The sequence below is a fragment of the Pteropus medius genome, unplaced genomic scaffold (assembly GCF_902729225.1).
Source record: "Pteropus medius unplaced genomic scaffold, Ma_sr-lr_union100, whole genome shotgun sequence".
In the NCBI taxonomy this organism is placed as follows: domain Eukaryota; kingdom Metazoa; phylum Chordata; class Mammalia; order Chiroptera; family Pteropodidae; genus Pteropus; species Pteropus medius.
The window spans coordinates 24,011,492-24,017,175 of NW_024342467.1; positions in this window are offsets into that span (position 1 = coordinate 24,011,492).

Consider the following 5,684-nt stretch of genomic DNA (forward strand, 5'->3'; position numbering starts at 1 on the left):
TCCAAAAGAGGGAGGGGGTCACATCAGTATCCAGGAGCCCTAAAAAAGCCCTAAAAGAAAGGAACGCGAACGTGTCAGAGGCTGTGTCTCAGAGCCCCGGGCGCGACGCTGCCAACATCCCGCTGCGGCGCGGCGAGGACGGGCTCCGGGGCGGGGGGCGCAGCGCGCGAAGCCCAGGGCCGGCGGGCCGGGGTTCGGGGCGCCCGGGCGTCCGGAGGCGGGCTGGCCGCGCTGCGAGCGTCTCCGGCGCCCGGCCGCCTGCGCGCCGCTACCTTGCAGCCCGGCCCACGTCAGCGGCTGCGGGGCTTGCGTGATCACTGCCCTCCCTGCACGCCGCGCCGGCTCGGGGAGCGGGGCTGGGCCGGGGGCGCGCGGAGGACTCGCCGGGCGCGCGGCGCCGCAACTTTCCCTCTGATGGCTGCGATGATGCCCTTAACTCTCTGCGCGCCGGGCGGCCCCGCACCTGCCCGGAGCTCGGGCGCGCGGCCCGCGGAGGCGCGCGGCGCGGAGGCTGCTCTGCGGGTCCTCGGGGGGAGCGGCAGCTTTGAGTTTTACCCAGCCCCCCGTCCCCCCCACCCCGCACCTCCCCGATCGATGGAATCTTCCCTGCCTCGGCGGGAAGGACCGCTCGGCGCTGAAGGGGACAACACGGTTGTGGGGCTGCGCCGTAGCGTTGCCGGGGCGCGTAGCTCGGGGTGCGGCGGGGGGGAAGTTGGGGCGAAGGAGACCGCTCCGGGGGCGCGCAACACGGCCACCAGAGGGAAACGTCGCTTACCCAGTTATTAACTGCCCTGCCGGCGGGGTCACATGGCGTCACTTCGCGCGGATTTGCGGCGCCACAGCCTGGGGTGGGAGAGAAGCCTCCCAGGCAGCCGCGTACCCCTCCGGCTGGCAAACGGAAAGCGCGAGAAGTCCGAAAAAGTCACGGATTGCGAGAATTTTCCAGAAGGAAAAACCCACCTACTACGTTCATGTTTATTTATTTTTTCAAATTTATACACCCCTCCGCCTTCCCTGCCTCCGTCTCGTGTATTTTGGAGTAGGGGAGGGGTTTAAAATACCGTTAAAGTCTTCACGGCGTGATTTGTTTTGGTTTTGTTTACTTGCTTTTCTTTCGCATAACACAATAATTATTTATCGTGCCCTCGGATTATAGGAATAAGGGATATTGTTTTAGGAATAAAAAAGCACAGTACGCTTTAGGATTTGGAACAACCTAGCGCTGGAGAAGGTTTGAGATGTATATTCTCTTTCTTATTAAGAATTAAAACATTATATATCACATTAAAGGCTCTATTTGTCCTTCTGAAGTCCAACCATTAGTCAGTGAATTTAAATCTTTTTAACAAAATTAAAATCGTTTGCCATCTCAGCAGAGTACTAGATATTTCATTCCCATTATTATTTCTATGCAACTGTACCACAAATCTTAAATATTATTTGGAAATATGACTCAGTCTTAATAATGCTGTCAGGAAACCAGCGGAGTATATGCATTTTCGTTTCACTCATAGAGAATTTGTAGTTGGCTAATTTCCTCACTGACCAGAAAAAATTAACCTCAGCATAGCTGTTGGATTTTTAAACCACTATCCTTCTACTGCTGAATGTGGCTTAAAAGATCAGAAAACTAAGTCACAATAACTTTATAGCAATATTATTTATTGTCTGAACATATATTTATTTTTCACGGTGGGGAGAGGCAGAGTATAAGATTTGGAGGAAGTCATGGTGATTTTTCATGTGTTCATGTTTAGGCCAACCAGACTCTATATCCTTCTTGTACTGAGCAGAGGGTTCTGATGTATGTCATTCCAAGAAAATAAGTCTCTTTATGTCCAAACACTCTCTCATGGAGAATGTGTTCGGATTATAGAAGCAAATCCGGGTTAATACATCTACCCCATACCAAACATTATTTGGAAAATAAACAAAACTTTCCAGGTATTAGATCCTCAGAGGTTAGTCACCTCCAGCTTTAAATTTTATGCCTAACTGGGTATGCTCCATGTTTATCACAAGGGTTTAGCTTTATCTGAACATTCAATATAAACATGTGATTAATATGTCATGAACATGACCTGACTTCAAGGTCATCTGCTGGTAGAACAGTTTCCAATAAAGGAAAAGGGCATCCATTTTAAGCAAGGGAAGTTCTGAATTAATTTAGCAAAGCATTTCAATTGCTTTTAAGAGGAGCTTGATCACTGTAAGTGCAAAAATATAATAAAAATAAGTTTAAAAACGTGAAAAATAAAGTGCATGTAAAGCTTTTACAGCCTAGATGAACCATCAAACGCTTTAAATAGAAAGTTATAGCATTTAAGCAACAAGAGAAAAGGAAGGAAGGAAGGAAGGAAGGAAGGGGAAAAGGGAGGGAGGGAGGACTAGAGAGGGATTTCTGTTCTATTTTTTATGAAGCCTGATAGATATTCGATTTTCAGTTTTGCCAATGTAGACCAAAAATTTTATCTTAAATACCATCTGTTACATCATCTCAAAGACTGTAAAGACTGCTGGTAAACACATTTGCATTATCTCCTTTAGAACATTTGCCTCATTTAAGACAAAACGTCTCTACATTAACAATTTGAAGTGATAAGAACATTTAATTAAAAAGTAAATATATCCAGTATATCGAATGATATAGTTTTAGGACTAAGTCTCATTATTTTAAACAAATCCCTGTGAAACACTGTGTTCTTGTATGAGATCGGAGGTAACTTGTCGAGAAAGAGAAGTTGTATGTATCGTCTATAGGACCTTGCCCATTCCTCCCTCCCTAAGGTGATCACTGATGCCTCATTCTAGAAAGATTTCTCCCAAATCACCTATTTATAAACGAATGCTGCCCAAATAAAACCCTACCATCTGATTTTTTATTGTTTTCTTGCTCTTTGAATGAACTTTTGGTCATATTTTTCTTTTTAAAAATTTAAATATCATTGTCACCACAGCTATTCCCCCTTACGATGTACGCTAGAAAGGCTCGCCTGCAGATGCCCCTTCCTCAGGCATAACTAAATCTGTTCGCGTTTATTCCATTTGCCCGCCTTTGGTATTCTACTTAGATTGCACTTTATTTACTTATTTATTTTGTATATAAAAACTTGTTTAAATTCGTTTTTCAAACACTGCTCCCTTGTGATACCTGCAGACTGTTATCTGACCTTTTAGACCCACCCCTTATCCAACAAGAGCTAATATGGGGAGGTGGGTGTCTAAGTTCTGTGAAGACAGACCACCGTTCCTTTATCCTGAGAGGGCCTTGGGGCATCTGTGTATCTCGAACTCGATGAGGATACCGCATTTCACCCCGGGAGGCTCACGATAAAGTGACATTCCATATTGCATTATCATGATCTGTTCTAAACTGGGGCTTAGGTGCCCAATGTAAACTTTAAAATTTTTTCTAAATAACTGGAAGACGTGAAATTAGGTATTTCGTTTAGAAATAACCTTCAGAATAAAACCATCTAAGGAACTGGAAGATATCCGTACGGATCCGGAGACATAAGCTCCCATTCTTCACCTCTCGTGCAGGCATCTCGCGGGAACAGCTGAGCGGTGCGTGCTTTGCCATCCACGCAGAGAGGCGCATCCTACTCTGTCCTTAACACATTTTGGGAGAAGCTCACAAGTGCATGGGAGACAATATTTCAGGGTATCGAGGACAAATTTCACCTATAACCTCACGTCTGGATTATTTTTCCTCACTTGGGGAAATAAAAATAATATTACAGAGTCTTTAAATATGGAACCAATTTACAAAATCCACACAAAAACTCTATTTCAATGGAAGAAAATAAGAATCCAGGAAAAAGTCACTACTAACTCACATCAACTAAAGACAAGCTTTGAATTTAATAATACATTTTTTGTTTTTAACTGCGATTGGAATATGAGATGATATTAGTTTCAGATGTGCAACATAGTGATTAGACATTATATAACTTACTAAGTGATCCCCCTGATAAATCCAGCACCCGCCTGACGCCAAGTACCATCGACTACGCTCCTATGCTAGACATTACATCCCGTAACTATCTTGTAACTACCAATTTATACTTCTCAATCCCCTCCCCGCTTCGCTTAATCCTCTACCCCCTCCCATCAGGTGATCATCAAAATGTTCTCTGTATCTATGAGTTTGTTTCTTTTCTTCTTTAGATTCCAACTGTAAGTGAACTTTCTCTGTCTGACCTACTCCACTCAGCACAATGCCCTCCAGGTCCACCCATGTGGTCTCAGTTGGCAAGTATTACTCTTTTTTATGGCTGAGAAATATTCCATTGTATATATGTATCATCTCTTCTTTAATCATTCACCCATTAAGGGACAACCAGGCTACCTCCATTTCTTGACTATTGTAAACAATGCTGCAATGAATATATGGATGCACATGTCCCTTCGAAGCAGTGGGATAATGGATCCTTCTTTGTCTCTTGTTAAAACCTTTGTTTCAAAGTCTATTTTGTTTTATTTGTTTCCACTTTCATGAAACATCTTTTCCCATCTCTTTACTTACAGTCTCTGTGTGTCTTTCGATCTGCAGTGAGTCTCTTGTAGGCAGCGTATGTAAGGGTCTTGTTTGCTTATCTATTCCGCCACTCTATCTTTTGATTGGAGCATTTATCCCATTTACATTGAAAGTAATTGTTGATAGATATGTAGTTGTTGCCATTTTATTACTTGCCTTTTTAATCTTTTTTTCTTTTTTCTTCTTGAAGAAGTCCCTCCAACATTTCCTGTAATACTGGCTTGGTGGTGATGAATTCCATTAGCTTTTTCTTGTCTGGGGAGCTCTTTATCTGTCCTTCGATTCTAAATGATAGCCTTGCTTGGTAGTAACCTTGGTTGTAGTTCCTGCTTTTCATCAACTTGAATGTTTCATGTCAATCCCTCTGGCCTGCAAAGTTTCTGTTGAGAAATCAGCTGACAGTCTTATGAGAGTTCTCCTTGTAGGGAACTAGATGCTTTTCTCTTGCTGCTTTTAAGATTCTCTCTTTGGATTTAAACTTTGGCATTTTAATGATGATGTGTCTTGGCGTGGGCCTCTTTGGGTTCATTTTGTTTGGGCCTCTCTGTGCTTCCTGGGCTTGTGTGTCTATTTCTTTCATCAGGTTAGGGAAGTTTTCTGTCATTATTTCTTGATATAGGTTTTCAATTCCTTGCTCTCTGTCTTCCCCTTCTGGTACCCCTATGATGTGAATGTTGGTTCGCTTGATGTTGTCTCAGAGGCCCCTTAAACTATCCTCATTTTTTGGATTATTTTGTTCTTGTTGCTGTTCTGATTGAGTGTTTTCTGCTGCCTTATCTTCTAAATCCCTGATTTGATCCTCTGCTTCATCTAATCTCCTGTTGATCCCTCTTAAGGTATTCTTCATTTCAGTTATTGTATTCTTCATTTCTGACTGGTTCTTTTTTATGTTTTCTATCTTCACTTTTATGTTTTCCACCTCTTTGTTAAAGCTCTCACTGAGTTCATCTACTCTTCCCCTAAATTCATTGAGCAGCCTTATCACCAGCGTAGATCGCTCGTCTCCATTTTGTTGAGTTCTTTTTCTGCAGCTTTGTTCTGTTCTTCCATTTGGGACATGTTGCTTTGTCTCCCCATTTTGGCTGCCTCTCTGTGTTTGTTTCTGTGTATTAGGTAGAGCTGCTATGTCTCCCGGTCTCAGTAG